Genomic DNA, 18495 nt, shown 5'->3' on the forward strand with positions numbered 1-18495 from the left:
CTCTGATATGTTTGTTGACAACAATTAGAGGCAATTATTTAACTTTACGGCTACCTAAAGCAATGGGTAACAGTGGGGCAAACAATAAGCTAAGCAAAAAGTTTAAAAGGAAAAACTGTGGAATGAAATGTTTATAGGAGCTTTGAAAAACCCTGACACATTCTCTGGAATCTACAAGGTCATGTGCATATGTTGGGCTGTGCACATGTTCAGCAAATACCTGAGAAGGCCCTAAAGTCTCACCTCTGACCTTGAAGCTCTGAAAAAGGAGGAAGTAAAGGCTAAGACAGAGTTGTCAACTGCCTGGCTTAGTATTGAAGGTGTGCTTCAACATTCACACAGAGTCCTCAGCAAAGACTGGAGACTTATTAGTTCTAGGCATTTAAAGAAATCTCTGTGCAATCATTAGCTGACCACTAAGCCAATTAAGCAGAGACTTCAGTGGCCAACTTAACAAAGAAAACAGACTTAGTTCAGAAAAGCCACTAAACAAACAAACAACACCAAATAGCAGCAGCAAAACAAACCTGGGAAGGGTGGAAAATCTGATTTCACATTATATAGAGTTGTCACATATAGAGTTGTCACATTATATTTTTTAAAATATCTAGTGTTCAACAAAATATTACCAGACAAGTAAATAAGCAAGAAAGTACAGTCCATACACAGGAAAAAGCAATCAATAGAAACTGTCCCTGAAGAAGTCCAGATATTGGATTTACTAGATGAAGACCTTAAATCAGTTATTTTAAGTATATTCAAAGAACTAAAAGAAGTCATGTCTAAAGAACTAAAGTATAAGAATTATGTATCACCAGATACAGAATATTAATAAAGAGGTAGAAATTTCATATACATACAAAGAACCAAATAGAAATTCTGATGTTGAAATGGAAAATTCACTAGGGGAGCTCAAAAGACAATGTGAGCAGGCAAAAGAAAGAATTAGCAATCTTGAAGATAGGTCAATTGCAATTATCCAGTCTCAGGAACAGAAAGAAAAAGAATGAAGAAAAATGGATAGAACCTCAAAGACATGTGTGGGACACCATTAAGTGTACCAACATATGCATAATTGGAGTTTCAGAAGGAAAAGAGAAAGGGCAAAAGAACCTTTGAAGAAATAATGGCTGAAAACATCCCAAATTTGATGAAAAACATCAATCTACCCATTCAAGATGCTCAGCAAACTCCAAGTAATATAAACTCAAAATACCCACACCTGGACACATCAAAATCAAACTGTCAAAAGCCAAGGCAAAAAGAGAATCTTGAAAACAGCAAGAGAGAATTGACTCATCATATACAAAAGATCTTCAATGAAATTAACACTTACTCCAATTAAAAGGCAGATATTGGCAGAATGGATAAAAATAAACCAACATGATACAACTATATGCTTTCTATAAGAGACAAATTCTAGACACAAATAAGTTGAAAGTAAAACAATGGAAAGGATATACCATGTAAACAGTAACCAAAAGAGAGCTGGAGTAACTATACTGATATCAGATAAAACATTACACAAATTAATTACACTTTTTTTTTTTTTTTTTTTTTTTTTTTTTGCTGTACGTGGGCCTCTCACTGTTGTGGCCTCCCCTGTTGTGGAGCACAGGCTCCGGACGTGCAGGCTCAGCGGCCATGGCTCATGGGACCAGCCGCTCTGCGGCATGTGGGATCTTCCCAGACCGGGGCATGAACCCGTGTCCCCTAGCATTGGCAGGCGGACTCTCAACCACCAGGGAAGCCCTAATTACACTATGTTATACTAATATGTGACAAAATTGTTGCTAGAGGAAAAGAAGAAAATTTTATAATAATAAAAGGGTTAATCTATAAAAAGATAAAACAATTACAAATGTATATGTACTTATCAACAGAGTCCCAAAGTACATGTAGCAAAAAAGACAGAATTGAAAGGAGAAATAGATAATTCAACAATAATAGTTGGAAACTTCAAAACCTCACTTTCAATAATAAATATAAAAATGAGACAGAAGATCAACGAAATAGCAGAATACTTGAACAGCAGTATAAACCAACTAGACTTAACAGATATTTGTAGAATGCTCTACACAACAACAGCAAAATACACATTCTTCTAAAGTGCACATGGATCTTTCTCTAGGATAGCCCACATGTTTGGCTATAAATAACTCTCAATAATATTAAAAGGGTTAAAATCATACAGAGTAAATTCTTCAACCACAATGGAATGCAATTATAAACCAGTAACAGAAGGGAATTTGGCAAATTCACAAATATGTAGAAATTACACAACATATTCCTAAATAACCAATGGATCAAAAGAAAAAATAAAAAGAGAGAGAGAGAAGGAAAGAAAGAAAGAAAAGAAAAAACAAGGGAAATTAGAATAAAGATTCTGATATGAATGTAAATGAAAACACAACATACTAAATCTTATGGGCTACAACAAAGAACATTCATAGAAGGAAATTTGTAACTAAATATTTTAAAAGAAGAAAGATCCCAAATCAATACATAATCTTCCACCTTAAGAAACTTGAAAAACAACAAATGAAACCCAACACAAGCAGAAGGAAGAAAGCAATAAAGATGAAAGTGAAAATAAATAAAATATAGAGAAGAAAAAAATTAACAAAACAAAAAGTTGGTTTTTTGAAAAGACTAAAAAATTGACAAACCTTTAGCTACACTGATCAGGAAATAAGAGAGAAAGCTCAAATTATTAAAATCAGGGATGACAGGGATTACATTGACCTTACAGAAATTAAATAAAAATAAGGGAATACTATGAACAGTTGTATTCTAACAAATTAGATAACCTAGATGAATGGACAAATTCCTGGAAAGATACTATCAAAACTGACTCAAGAAGAAACAGAAAATCTGACTAGACCTATGACAGGAGATTGAATTGGTAATTAAACATTCCCCCCCCACAACATACACACACACAAAAGCCCTGAACCACATGGCTTCACTGGTGAATTTTACCAAAAGTTTATAGAAAAGTCAACACCAAACCTTCACAAACTCTTCCAAAATATAGAAGAGACAGGAACACTTCCTAACTCTTTCTATGAGGACAGTAGTACCTTGATACCAAAACCAGACAAAGACATCACAGGAAAAAAACCAAACAAACAGGAAACTGAATCCAGCAATATATTAAAAGATTATATTAAATTATATTTTATAATATATATTAAATGACATAGTAAATGTAAAAGGCAAGCACATAGTAAGTACTCCAGCAATGTTCATTTCTCTTCTGTTTTCCCATGAATGAGTGTAAAAGAATCACCACTGTTCATCAATCTGGTTTCCCTCTTCTATGTATAACAATCCTCATTATTTGTGAGTTCCATATTTGCAAACTCACCTACTTACTAAAATGTATTTGTAATCCACAAATCAATACTCATGTTGCTTTCATGCTCATTCATGGACATGAGGAGAGTGGTAAAACATTTGAGTTGGCTGACACACATGTTCCCAGCTGAGGTAAAACAAGCTTTCTTGTTTCAGTTCTTATACTATAAACATGTATCCTTTGTGGGGGGGTTATCTAGTGATTTTTTTCCCCACATTTTTGTGCTTTTTGTTGGTGATTTCACTGTTTAAATGGTTCCCAAGTATAATGCTGAAGTGCTGTCTAGTGTTCTAAGGACATGAAGGCTGTGATATGCCTTATGGAGAAAACACATTGTATTAGATAAGCTTCATTCAGGCATGAGTTATAGCGCTGTTGGCCATGAGTTAATGTTAATGAATCAACAATATATATTAAGCAAGGTGTCTTTAAATAGGTACTCTCATAAAACAACATTATTATTGATCAGTTGATTAAAATGTTGTATCCAGAGGCTCATAGGAACTTAACCTTGTATTTCCCCTAGGAGCAATGGTTTAATATTTTCTATTTGCAATGACTTTATAGAACGTTACTACCATAAATAACAAGAATCAAATGTTCATGTATCCTGCTGTAATAGATTCAAACACATGGCTACAATATTTGCAACTCCTTCCACCAAGAGACTATTTCCCCATACCTTGAATCTGGGCTGGCCTTGTTACTGGCCTTGCTTGACCAATAGAATGTGGCAGAAGTGTTGTGCAAGTTCTGGAGCCTGGGTTCAAGAGACCTGGCAGCTTTTGCCTTTGTCCTCATGGACCACTGTCCTGAGACTAACATGTAAGGAAGTCAGCTGAGTCTACTGGAGGATGAGAAGCCACATGAAGACCTGAGGCACCTCAGCCAACAGCCAGCACGAAATGCCAGACATGTGAATGAGGACATCTAGGACTTTTCAGCCCAGCCGATCCAACCAAGTACAGCTGCACAAGTAAGCTCAGGCAAAACCAGCAAAGTAGTTGCCCATTCAACTCACAGAATCCCAAGAAATTATAAACGGTGTTATTGAAATCATAAGTTTGCAGTGGGTTTTTTGTTTTGTTTTGTTTTGTTTTTTACAGGAGCCAATATCTGATACACCTGCCTGCTCAGAGTTCAGTGTGGCTATGGGACTTGCTTTTGCAAATTAAATATGACGCATGCCATCTCCATTTATTTGCTCTTCCTTGCTTTTTCTCTGCTGTGGCAATCAGGGAAACATGCATTGATAAGGAAGAGCCTTAAGATCGAATGGAACACTGAGTCAACATGTGAGGATAGTTGCTCTGGATAACTGTTCAGACCTCAGATATGGTGTGAGCCATAAATAAACTTTTGTTGCATAAATCCTAAGATGTGAGGGCTGTTTGTTACTATAGCATATCTAGCCTATCCTGATCAACACAGTTGAGATAGCCGGACTGGAGATTTAAACAGACATTTTCTATACAAGGTATTTTTCCCACCCGCCCAAGAATTTCTAGACCCATTTAGAAAAAGAAATTTAGGCTGATAGTTCAATGCAAAGTTGGTTCTCTAGGATTAATTACAAATATTAATCAGTCTCTTTGAATCCATTCATTCCACATACATCTGTTGGCATCCTTACTGGTTAATTGTACAAAAGACATTCCTGAGCCACCCTGGTGCTAATGTAATAGCTCTTTGGAGAACAAAAAGGTGATCCTGAACCAGGTCAGTAGATACAGCATGCAGAGGAGAACAGAACACCGGTCAGCTGACCTTGCTGTCTTTGCTGAGCTGTGTCCCATTATCATAGTCAAGTTCACCTTACAGCTCAACTAGCTTGCAACAATTTTCTCATGTGTCAAATGAAATGAGAAGTAAAATGTGCCCTGAAATCTAAATGGCTGATAAAAACCATGGTCCTTAAAAATAGATACAGTCATTTAAGACCTGGTTACCTTCCCTGTCTTTGATATTTTAATATACTACATAGGAATATATGTGAATATGGAAAAATATTTGCATCTTTATTTTAAAAAAATACACAGCAAAACCTCTAGTTATCTCTATAGGTGGAGCCCTGCATAGGGGCAGACACTAGTTAGGTTTGCAAGTTGTAGCACTGCCATGGTCTGAATGTTTGTGCCCCCCGAAATTCATATGTTAAATCCTAAAGCCCAGTGTGATGGTATTAGAAGGTGGGGCCTTTGGGAGGTGATTAAGTTGGAAGGTCAAAGCCCTCATAATGGGATTAGTGCCCTTTTAATAAAAGAGGCCCCAGAGAGATAACCTAGCCCCTTCTGCCATGTGAGGATACAAAGAGAAATCTGACCTGGAGGAGGGTCCTCACCCGACCATGCTGGCACCCTGATCTCAGGCTTCCAGCCTCCAGAACCGTGAGAAATAAATTTCTATTGTTTATATGCTACCCAGTCTGTGGTATTCTGTCATAGCAGCTGAGTGGATTGAGACAAGCAGTTGGTGGGTTTCTACACAAAACACCCTTAGCTTAACAAGGTGGGGCTGTGTTAACAAGAAAGGAAGAGCCTCACTGCTGAGAAAGTTAGACATGGGCTTATCTCTGGCTATCACACTGTAAAGACAGAAGATGGACTTACATGTGAGATAGGAGAGGGCTGAGGACATTAAACAGTGCTTGACAAATTTTGGATACACATGGACTAACAATGAATGCCAGTATTCCACGTTGTGGTTAATGTCTTTGGCTGCTTCAGATTGGTGTCCGTTAACATTAGAATTTATACCACTGTACGGGCCAGGTGTTTCTGAATTTCCTTATAATTTGTTTCACCAAGTGGAAATTGTTCACTATCTTTTCTGCAGAACAATAGCAGCGCCTTCCTATGGCTACAGTCCTAGCCTCTGTACTAGTGCAATTCATTTTCCCAAACTGCTTGGCCCACGGTTTCCACTGATTCTGGCCAGAGCCTTCTTCCTTTGCCAGCTACCCCTTTCCCTACAGTTCTGGATGTTGTCAGCCAAAGTTTAGGACACTGGCAAGGATTCAGCTTGAGCCAAACCAGAAGAAATGGATTTGAATTTGAGCTAAAAGAGGAATGATTTGGAATAGGCATAAGGGAAGAATTCTTGATAAACACTTATCTTCAGATTTGGAAACCGATGCCCTGATGAGTTAGGCCAGCCACAGACCCCCTCTTCTGTGATGAAATCCTCCATGTGTGACCTGCTTGTGACTAAGTACAGTTGGGCTGCCGCTGCTTCCTTTCATGCCCAACCAGTCCCATCCCACTTCTGCCACTCCTCCGCCCCCCATTAACTCCAAAAGCACCAACTAGTAACAAAAATCTGACTGAAGCTTTCATGGAGAAGCAAAGAAGGGTACATGCACACCACTCAGCCACAGTCCATCCCCTTTAGCATCTCTGCCCCCTCTCTGAAGTTCCTCTCCCAACCTCTTTTTCTACCTCTCCAGCCCATGCTCACTCCACTTCCATCCCCCAGATTCCCTCTCAGAATGCCACCACCTTGCACAGTCCCCTGAGAAAAACAAACCAGCAGAACAACATTCAGCATAATAAAAGATCTGGAGGTCCCCCATCTGGCCATCAAGCCTCTGGGGATGGAGGTGGAGGGTAAGCCTCAGACTCCCACGAGGGGAGCCCCAAAACATGAGGTTGAGTTCGGGGTGACCCTGGCCCTTTCTTCAGCTCTGAACTCTGGGGCAGATCATGGCACCCCGAGGCTCCCTCAACCAGCTAGGAAACATTGGTTCAGGCCTCCCCTGAGTTCAAGGGAGGAGGTTGGCCGTGTGGTCTTGGGTTGGTCTCTAGTGGCCACACGGTTCTGCGGTGAATCAAAGAAATCGTGTTACCAAGAATACAATCACCTGCTAGAAGCCAGGACGCTTTCCCTGGAGACAGAAGTTCTTGTGAAAATCAAGAATAAAGGGAAGAGGGACAGGTGAAAATGATGGCAGCAATATTCAACAGAAAATACTAGGAACTAAAAGACACAGTTTCTCATTTGATCTGACCCCAGACTGGCTGTTTGGGACCTTGGGAAAAATCACTCGGGTTTTTTTTTTTCCTCCACTTCCTCCACTGTAAAAATGGAGGTGCCCTTCCTACCTCATAGGGGTCATTGGGAGGCTAAAATGAGACAATGTGAAGGAAAGGGTGTTGAGCGAGAAAAGGCTTAGCAGTGAAACAAACAAGCTAACCTGCATTTCTTTTGAGCCCGAATATAGACTCCGGGATACAGTCAGACCAGCTTTTCCCATGCAAGTTGTTATGGTTCCCGACTTGTTAGTACTTGTGCAGAGCTTACTCATTGTTTGAAAAGAAAGCTCCTTTTATTGTGAAATTGTGAAATCGTTGCTCTAGCAAACCATTATAGCTAAAAGAGTAGGATCGCTCATATGAATGTCAGAATTCTCCCTTGTGCCAAGGTGAGGTTGTTTCAAGGGATAGATGAGCTTGAAGGAGCAAATGGGGTTGGGGCCAGAACTGAAGAGATTCTTGCTAGAAACGCAGCTGGAACTGCGTCTCAGGAAGGCCCGAGAAAAGCCAGAGTGTCTCAAGAGGGATGGTAGGTGGGGCTACAGGAAGAGAGGGGAGTGCTAACAAGAGCCCGTTGCCTTCGAGAGCACACCAGAGTTTTCAAAATGCTTATGCATCTGTTATTTCACTGACTTCTCTAAAGGACCTTGTGTTGTATGCATTACGCTGACCCTCATGAAATTGCCATACCAGTTCAGAGAGGTTAAGCGGCTTTCACAAGGTCACACAGTCAGTAGTAGAGCATGGCAAAGAAATGAGGTGGGGTAGTCTGGGACATGAGGACATTCGAATCTTTTCCCCCCACAACTTCTCCAGGACTCCCCTTTCCACTGTCATATGTTGCTAAAGGCAGATGCCAGTCTCAAGAGAGGAGTAAGTTGTAAATGTCACTTGGAGGTCTAGTAGGGCCAAAGTTTCAGTGGAAAGACAAACAAACAAACAAGAAGCCTAACTTTTTTTTTTCTTTAATCCCTAACTCTTTGTTTATCACCGAACCAAACTCAGTTTATGTGTCTCGCAGGTCTGCTCGCCCACCTGTCCTCTGGCTTCAGCAGCTACTGCTAATAACCTGGGGTGAACACTGGGCTTCTGCATGTTTTTTACTTGTCTGACACGAAGCCCAATCTGAATGAATGAAGGGTGGGGTCCGGGGTCCAGCTTCCCCGGTGACTGCTTACAGGAGACAGGTAACACAGTCAGAACTGCGGAGGAATTAACACGCCATGGAGAGAATCTTGTGACCAGAGAAAGACAGGAGACAGGAAGGAGCCCGCAGATAAAGTCCTTTTTCTTCCTCTTCCTACTCTGAGCTGTGGACGGATCCCCTTGGACTGTCTGGAAGACATCCTGTGCGACCAAGCTCAAGGCTGCATCATCTTGTGCAGCCTTACATTTCCTTCCTTTCCCCTCACCCTGGATGCCTTGATATTGCGCCTCCCAATTAAGCCTCAACACAAACTTTGCCACGATACTTTTCTCTAGGAAGCTGAGGTAATCCCCCTCACCCTAACCCCCATTTCCTACCTCGTCTGTGGAAGGATCCCATCATCTCCGTGAAGTCTTTGGACTAAAGGCACAGGGCCGCTTCCCTTGGTGAAGTCTAGATCCAGGGTAGGATCAGCAGCATTTACGAAGTTGCCATTCCGGGCGGAAGCCTGAACCAGGTGCTCTGGATGAACACAAAGCCAGCTGGAGGCAACTTCTCAGGTGAGGCTCCCTGGGTAAAATGGTTCTCTAAGGCCCACAGGGACCACCCACAAAGAACGGCCCTCATTAACACAAATGAGACAGCTCTGTAAGAAAAGAGGGGCTTCGTGCTGCAGAGCAACTAAGCCCGTGCGCCACAGCTACTGAGCCTGCAAGCCACAGCTACTGAGCCTGCACTCTAGAGCCCGTGAGCCACAGCTACGGAGCCAGCAAGCCACAACTACTGAGCCCACGAGCCACAACTACTGAGCCCGTGTGCCACAACTACTGAAGCCCGCACACCTAGAGCTGGTCCTCTGCAACAAGAGAAGCCACCGCAATGAGAAGCCCATGCACCGCCATGAACAGTAGCCCCTGCTCGCCACAACTAGAGAAAGCCCGCACCCAGCAGCAAAAACGCGACGCAGCCAAAAAATAAATAAATTTTAAAAAAGAAAAAAAGGAAAGAAAAGAGGAGCTTCAAGTTAGAATCTCTAAAACTAGGGAGCCATTTATATCCAGAAATGATCCATGTCTATAAAATGAGATTAATGCTCCCCCCACTTAAATAGTGAATAGATGAAGAAGAAAAATAACCTTGACACTTGTATGTGACAATCCATTATGTACATAAAAAAAAAAGTCCCAGGATCACGATCCCCATGTAGTCAAGGCATTTTTAAAGCCCCCAGCAGAGGGTTCTGGAAATGTCAGGTGCCGTTGTTATCCCCAAGTGGGTTTGGGACATAAAAGAAAACACTTTGGGATCAGCCATGGTTTCCACGCTCTGTCCTCCTCCAGGAATCTGTCACACTTCGCATTTGGTAACTTTACCCGGCAGGGCCATGCAGAGGCCGAGTTTGAGGCCAGGGCACAGCTGTAACCTGAGCCTTCCCAGGGAGTGGCCCTGGCTTGTCCCCAGGGAGAGAGCTGCTGTCAGGAGAGCAGAGCCAGCTGGAGCCAGAAGGAGGTGACACAGCCCAGGCCCCCTCCCTACACGTGTGAGAGCCGCATCCTGCTGGAAAAGTGGGCTCTGGCCTGGATGCAGACCAGGGAGCGACGGACCCCGCTCCCTCCCGGCTTCCTTTCCTCTACCTCCACACTGTGTCCCTGGTGTCCGTCTCCTTCCCTTCCTCTCTGCTGAGGGTCTAAGGCATCTCTCCTGTACAATGTAAGCTCCACACTGACCTCCTGACCTCCAGCTTTGCTCCCCTCTCAGCCAGGTCTGACAGTCAATACATCAGAATCATGGGGGTGGAGGTGAGGGTGGGACACATGCAGGAGTTTAAAATGCAGATTCTCAGGCCCTGCCCTGACCTAGTGAATGACACTATCCAGATAGGGTCCAGGAGTCTGTATTTTTAACAAGTGTTCCAGAAGATTCTGCTGCAGGCTAAATCATCCTGTCCTTGGCTGCCAGTCTAATCTTATTTAAACACAGATTTGCTCCTTGCACCCACTTGGTATAGGCACTTGAAGTGGGGGATGGGAAGAGGGTGGGTGTGTCTAGAAATGCCAGGTGAACTGGTGGGATTGGCCCACCCACAGTCTCCTTATGTGAGGGACCGAGGTGCTGCCTGGCCTGGGAAAGAGCTCCTCTTAAGAGAGGCGGCAAGACAACCTTGACTGTGTGAGGAGTGCAAGCCTCAGTGAAGGCTGAGGAAAAGTTGGTGTTTGACACCGAATTGATGCCTGGCCCTGACCTAGGGAGAGAGGGAGCTGTAAGTAGAAGCTGGAAAGACCATTGCACTAAACTTTAACACACACACACACACACACACACACACACATACACAGCAGCAGCAGCATTTTTTAGAGGCCCCTTTGGGAGGGCATTTCTCCCACTTCTCCAGAGGGTGACCCTAGCCCCGTAGGATATCATGTGGCCAATGATGCCCGGCTGGAGAACACGAGGACTGCTTGAATGGGAGCAATGCCTGTGAAGGGACACCAGATGTCCTGCTTTAGAACGAAGGTTTCCTCCCCTCCCACATATAACCTCTACCTCCCATTTAGATTCATCAACCTCTTCCCGAAGCAGGTTAAGTCATTCCAAACTTAACCTCTACCCGCTGCACGGGGTTAGGCTGCAACTTCTGTGGCTGGTCAGACAACTGGTGATTGAGGAACTTAAACCCTTACCAGAAAAATGGAGAGCAGGAGGTCGAGGCAAGAGAGAAGCTACTAGATCCTTTGTAAACACTTCGCACTCACTACAATAAAATAAGAGGATGTCACATAGAATAATGACAATATTTGTGATACTTTTGCTCATCTTTATTAATTTCCATTAGAATTTGCAGAAAAATGTCAGGACCTTCTTTCCCTATATTTTAAGGGAAATCTTTGTGAATTAATTTTGCTTTACCCCCTGTGCTATACACACTAAGGCACTGCCCTTGTTTGTTTTCTTGTTTCTTGGTTTAAATATCATCCTGTTTTTTGGGGTTTTTTTTGCGGTACGCGGGCCTCTCACTGTTGTGGCCTCTCCTGTTGCGGAGCACAGGCTCCGGACGCACAGGGTCAGCGGCCATGGCTCACGGGCCCAGCCGCTCCGCGGCATGTGGGATCTTCCTGGACCGGGGTACGAACCCGCGTCCCCTGCATCGGCAGGCGGACTCTCAACTACTGGGCCACCAGGGAAGCCCCCATCCTGTTTTTTTTAAACCCAGAATTGTGAGCTATTAGCTGTGGGACTGTTCACAGGTCTCCCAGCTGCAGCGTCACCTGGGGAAATGAGTAACTTGGATGTTTGGACAGAAAACACACACTTGTCTTCTTGCCAGGATCACAGAGTCCTCACTGCCTGAGATCTGGGCCAAAGCTCACGCATCTCTGCTTCACTCCTCCTGGATCCCACTCACGTTCAAGGCCAAGGTTGATCTCCCCCTCTTTTTTTCCTCCATTCCTTCCTGGCCATCTGCTTTCCGTCTCTAACCTCTGTATGTTTGTTAGAACTCCTTCAGCTAAAAGCTCTGGAATCAAAGGAAGAGCTGGAGGAACCCGGGGAAGCCCTGGGACCTCAGGGAAGGCAGGTGTGGCCTTGACGCTGCCGTCTCTCAGCCCCTTATCACTTTCTCTGGCTCCTTCAAGTGGCAGAAGTTGTGGCTCAACACCAAAGAGAGGAGGGAGAGTCTGACCTTCTAACTTCCACAGAAACATCCTATGGATGGGCTTCAGGCCCCCAGCAGGGGCACAGACCCACTCCTGCACTCACCTCTGGGGAAGAAGAGGGATGCTATGACTGGTCACTCTCTTCACTCACCTCCTTACTCTCATCTGCCTATAACCCAGGCTCCACGGAATAATATTTGGAAAATGGAAATCGATCTTATCACCTCCCTACTTAAGATCCTCCAATCACTTCCCATTCCACTTAGAAGAGAATCCAGGAGTTTGGTCCTGGCCTAGAAGACCACAGGATCTGTGACGTCTCCACCTCCATCTCCTACTTTCTCCCCTCCTACAGTTCAGCTACACTGGAACCTTCTTGCTCATCCTCAGATACAACAAACTCCTACCTGCCCCAGGGCCCTGGTACTTGCTCTGTCTGGAGTGCTCTCCCCCTGGAGCCTCCCATGGCTGGCTCCTTCCCTGCTAACATGTCACGACCCCAGAGAGGCCTTCCCTAATCACCTGTGTTCCTCCATCACCCTCAATCCCCTTACCTTGCTTTATTTTCATCACAGCACAGATTGCCATCTGCATCTCTCACAATTATTTATCTACTTGTTTACAGCTGTCTCCTCCGACCAGAACATCCGCTTTAGAGCCCAGGGACCTGTTCTCCTTGTTCATGGGTGTGACCCAGCCCAGCACCTGGCACATAACTAGTGCTCAACAAATGCTTACTGTAAACAATGAATCCAGACCTGGAGGTGAGGCGGCTTAGGAAGGCTGGGCCATGGAAGTGGCACACCCACTGGCAGGCAGCTGGATCCAGGAGATAAGCGGGCCTAAGGCTTCGACAGGTGAGCAGTGTTTCCTGGCGAAAGTGGGGTGTCAGCCACCAAGAGTGGGTGCTCTCCTCTGCCACCTTTTCCAAACTCTTCGTCCCCTTCCAGTTTCCATCTCATTCCCATTCTCTGCTTTTCTCAGATTCTGTCTCATTCAAACCTGCTTTCTTACCTTTTTGATTTTATAATGCCTATTAACTAGATTTGAATATGCCAATGCTTTACTTACAATTGAGAAAGCAGCTGGATGTTAACCTGCCTTCCAATGCACAGAGATAGTTTCCTTAGCTGTTGTCAAACGTTGGAAGCACTTTTCTTTCTGGTTTTTAGGAGCCTAGTACAGTTACTACTTAGATGAATTTGCCATAAAAAAATCTTATAAAATGATACAACATAATGATATTCCTTTGTTAAGCAGCTCTCAAACCATGTAAAATGAGACGGTCAAAGGAAAAGAAGCTGACCCTTAGATATGTAACCAATTTTCTTTTGCGTCTGAATTCACGTTTGTCTGCCACATTACAAACTTCATAAAATTTCCCTTCCACAGTACCAGATTCTTAATTAAATGAATACCACTGCTGCAATTTTCTGATAAATAAAATGATAATTTCCACATGAATTAGAAATGCCAACTTGTTAATAGCTTCCCTGAGGTTTTGTTACAAAATCAGCACTGTTTTTTGTCATCGTTCAGGCATAATACATACCATGTTCCAATCTGGAAATGAGAATGTTCTTCAAGCAGTCAGTTCCCAAGTGTGGACTGGATATTCCATCAGACAGTTTTCCCCTCATTCGTATTATAATCTATGACAACAGTTAATTGGTTAGAAAAATATCTCATGTTGTTTTACTATAGTGAAACGTACCCTATTCAGATCAGTTGGAAGATGAAGCTGATCTGAGCTTATTAAAATTACAAAATTTATAACGTTAAAAAAATACTAGATAGCAAACTTCCTAAAGGCAGAGAGCTGATTGTACCTGTCTTTGTATACCTAGTATTTAGCTGGCTAACTTGGGCACGGACCTTGGCCTCCCAGTGCCTCATTCTCCTCATCTGTAAAACGGCCATAATATTAGTACACAACATTTCATAGGCTTGTTGTGAGGGCTAAATGCTAGGAAAGCACTCAACCAAGGACCTAGTATGTAGTAAACACCTAGAAGATATTACCTATTGTTGTTAGGCTTAAAAGGACTCAATCATTACTGCTTAATGGGGATGAAATGCAACTTGCTACCTTTCAACAACTTGAAAGGCTCCCCGAGTCCTTCCATGAGATCCCTTTCAGCTCGGTGCTTTGTGACCACCTAGAGGGGTGGGATAGGGAGGGTGGGAGGGAGGGAGACACAAGAGGGAAGAGATATGGGAACATATGTATATGTATAACTGATTCACTTTGTTATAAAGCAGAAACTAACACACCATTGTAAAACAATTACACCCCAATAAAGATGTAAAAAAATAAAAAATAAAAAAAAATAATAAAAGCCCTAGTACCCTTTAAAAACAAAAAAGAATGGATGACCCATTTATAGTTCACAGCACCATTTGCATACCAACAATTACTGTGCTAAACTCCTTTAAAGAGCTGATTTATTAATTAAACCTGACATTCCCCTTGCACTCCTGTTTGTCCGCTGAATTTTCTTAGTAAATCTTTTAAGTGGGGTAGAAGAAAGTGTCAGTCTATCCTCACCATGTACATTTATCCATATTTTAGGTTAGTGGCATCTAAAAGAGTGAAGTTATGCTATATTTTAAATCAAAAGAGCAACACACAGAACCATTGCTACAAATGATACACATTTGTTTTTGAGATGGAGCCTTGGTATATTCTCAGTTCCATGTCAGTCACCTTTCTCTCCTAACCACCTCCTTTGCCTTAAACTCCCTTATTTAACATTATTTCCATCTTGGAACAGAGTCTTTGAATTCATTATGGGGAACTGCAGTTTCCACTTTGTTTTTTATAACTTATTATTTAGAAAGTCCCCTAGTTTTGTTTTTAAGCTTAACTAGGCATTTTATTATTTTGATGACTCGTTTCTTAGCTCCAGTTAGGTGACAGCAATAGCATGGGGAGAATTAAACAGAACCTTCAGGGACTGAGCTAGCCAGGACATGCCCAGGCTGCCTCAGATATGTGTGGAGCCTAGAAGAAGAAGACCTCTCCGTGCCCCTCCCACTGCAAGCCAGGCAACCTCTGCCCATAAAGTGCCTCTACCTCATTGCCTTTTTTTTTTTTTTAATCTTTATTAGGGTATAATGGCTTTACAATGGTGTGTTAGTTTCTGCTTTATAACAAAGTGAGTCAGTTATACATACACATATGTTCCCATATCTCTTCTGTCTTGCGTCTCCCTCCCTCACACCCTCCCTATCCCACCCCTCTAGGTGGTCACAAAGCACCGAGCTGATCTCCCTGTGCTATGCGGCTGCTTCCCACTAGCTATCTATTTTACGTTTGGTAGTGTATATATGTCCATGCCTCTCTCTCACTTAGTCACAGCTTACCCTTCCCCCTCCCCATATCCTTAAGTCCATTCTCTAGTAGGTCTGTGTCTTTATTCCTGTCTTACCCCTAGGTTCTTCACGACGTTTTTTTTTTCTTAAATTCCATATATATGTGTTAGCATACGGTATTTGTCTTTCTCCTTCTGACTTACTTCACTCTGTATGACAGACTCTAGGTCCATCCACCTCATTACAAATAGCTCAATTTCGTTTCTTTTTATGGCTGAGTAATATTCCATTGTATATATGTGCCACATCTTCTTTATCCATTCATCCAATGATGGACACTTAGGTTGTTTCCATCTCCTGGCTATTGTAAATAGAGCTGCAATGAACATTTTGGTACATGACTCTTTTTGAATTATGGTTTTCTCAGAGTATATGCCCAGTAGTGGGATTGCTGGGTTGTATGGTAATTCTATTTGTAGTTTTTTAAGGAACCTCCATACTGTTCTCCATAGTGGCTGTACCAATTCACATTCTCACCAGCAGTGCAAGAGTGTTCCCTTTTCTCCACACCCTCTCCAGCATTTATTCTTTCTAGATTTTTTGATGATGGTCATTCTGACTGGTGTGAGATGATATCTCATTGTAGTTTTGATTTGCATTTCCCTAATGATTAATGATGTTGAGCATTCTTTCATGTGTTTGTTGTCAGTCTGTATATCTTCTTTGGGGAAATGTCTATTTAGGTCTTCTGCCCATTTTTGGATTGGGTTGTTTGTTTTTTTGTTATTGAGCTGCATGAGCTGCTTGTAAATTTTGGAGATTAATCCTTTGTCAGTTGCTTCATTTGCAAATATTTTCTCCCATTCTGAGGGTTGTCTTTTGGTCTTGTTTATGTTTTCCTTTGCTGTGCAAATACTTTGAAGCTTCATTAGGTCCCATTTGTTTATTTTCGTTTTTATTTCCATTTCTCGAGGTGGGTCAAAAAGGATCTTGCTGTGATTTATGTCATAGAGTGTTCTGCCTATGTTTTCCTCTAAGAGTTTGATAGTTTCTGGCCTTACATTTAGGTCTTTAATCCATTTTGAGCTTATTTTTGTATATGGTGTTAGGGAGTGATCTAATCTCATACTTTTACATGTAGCTGTCCAGTTCTCCCAGCACCACTTATTGAAGAGGCTGTCCTTTCTCCACTGTACATTCCTGCCTCCTTTATCAAAGATAAGGTGACCATATGTGTGTGGGTTTATCTCTGGGCTTTCTATCCTGTTCCATTGATCTATCCTTCTGTTTTTGTGCCAGTACCATACTGTCTTGATTACTGTAGCTTTGTAGTATAGTCTGAAGTCAGGGAGCCTGATTCCTCCAGCTCTGTTTTTCGTTCTCAAGATTGCTTTGGCTATTCGGGGTCTTTTGTGTTTCCATACAAATTGTGAAATTTTTTGTTCTAGTTCTGTGAAAAATGCCAGTGGTAGTTTGATAGGGGTTGCATTGAATCTGTAGATTGCTTTGGGTAGTAGAGTCATTTTCACAATGTTGATTCTTCCAATCCAAGAACGTGGCATATCTCTCCATCTATTTGTATCATCTCTAATTTCTTTCATCAGTGTCTTATAATTTTCTGCATATAGGTCTTTTGTCTCCTTAGGTAGGTTTATTTCTAGATATTTTATTCTTTTTGTTGCAATGGTAAATGGGAGTGTTTTCTTGATTTCACTTTCAGATTTTTCATCATTAGTGTATAGGAATGCCAGAGATTTCTGTGCATTAATTTTGTATCCTGCTACTTTGCCAAATTCATTGATTAGCTCTAGCAGTTTTCTGGTAGCATCTTTAGGATTCTCTATGTATAGTATCATGTCATCTGCAAACGGTGACAGCTTTACTTCTTCTTTTCCGATTTGGATTCCTTTTATTTCCTTTTCTTCTCTGATTGTTAAGTTCCTCAGAGCAACACAAGGCTTGAAAGTCCAGTTCAGACATAGAATTTTTGGCCTCCTTGGAATTCGGTACTAGAATGCAGTGGCACAGGGAGAGAGTCTTGCTGCCCGGCCTGCCATCCAACCCCCTTTTATTCCCAGCAGGCTCTGGTGGCATGAAAGCTCTCACATGAGGCAGGTGGGTACCCAGCTCTGTGTCCAAGCAGACCCCCTGCAAACAGCTCCCCCTTGGCCATTCCAGGAACTGGCAACATGGTCTATCCAGGAAAAACAAACCTGAAAAGGGGCTTATGTGGCCCCAAGTACTTGGGAAATATTCCAGAAGGGAGGATGTGGGCTTATCCCATGAAAGTGCTGCATCAGGACCAGGATTCCTCTTGCCTGGATCTAAAGGCAGTGCTTACTAGGCATTATCATTCTTATTGAGGAGGTAGTTCCTGACCCCAAAGTGGGTATTGGAGAAAGGAGTCCAGTCAAATATAAGTGGATTTTTTTTTTGAATACTGTGGTGTATTCTGCTCATTATAAAACTTTAGATGAGGTTAAAGAAGGGAATGAGTTTGGGCACTTCCCGGGTGGCGCAGTGGTTAAGAATCTGCCTGCAAATGCAGGCGATATGGGTTTGAGCCCTGGTCCAGGAAGATCCCACATGCCGCGAAGAAACTAAGTCCGTGCGCCACAACTACTGAGACTGCATTCTAGAGCCCTCGAGCCACAACTACTGAAGCCTGCCACAACTACTGAAGCCTGTGCACCTAGAGCCCATGCTCCACAACAAGAGAAGCCACTGCAATGAGAAGCCTGAGCACTGCAACGAAGAGTAGCCCCTACTCGCTGCAACTAGAGAAAGCCCATGGGCAACAAGGAAGACCCAATGCAGCCAAAAATAAATAAATAAATAAATGTATTTATTTATTTTTTTTTAAAAAAGAAGGGAATTAGTTTAGATGCTAGTGTTGCTACAAATGCCTCCCTGGAGGAGACCTGAACCAGGTCTCAAATGAACATCTGGGGAACATCTGTCCACTATATTTTTTATTAGCATTTATGA

At 42.6% G+C, this 18495-nt stretch overlaps 1 long non-coding RNA gene across 1 annotated transcript in view; it reads right to left on the bottom strand.

The window, feature by feature from the left end:
• The window catches only part of LOC132515812 (uncharacterized), a 110595-nt gene extending 96770 nt beyond the window's left edge, over positions 1-13825 (bottom strand). Inside the window, exon 1 of the long non-coding RNA XR_009539194.1 lies at positions 13745-13825. This is a non-coding gene — a long non-coding RNA (uncharacterized LOC132515812). The remainder of the gene's footprint in view (positions 1-13744) is intronic.
• Positions 13826-18495: the final 4670 nt, after the last annotated feature.

This window comes from Lagenorhynchus albirostris, chromosome 2 (assembly GCF_949774975.1).
Source record: "Lagenorhynchus albirostris chromosome 2, mLagAlb1.1, whole genome shotgun sequence".
Lineage (NCBI taxonomy): Eukaryota > Metazoa > Chordata > Mammalia > Artiodactyla > Delphinidae > Lagenorhynchus > Lagenorhynchus albirostris.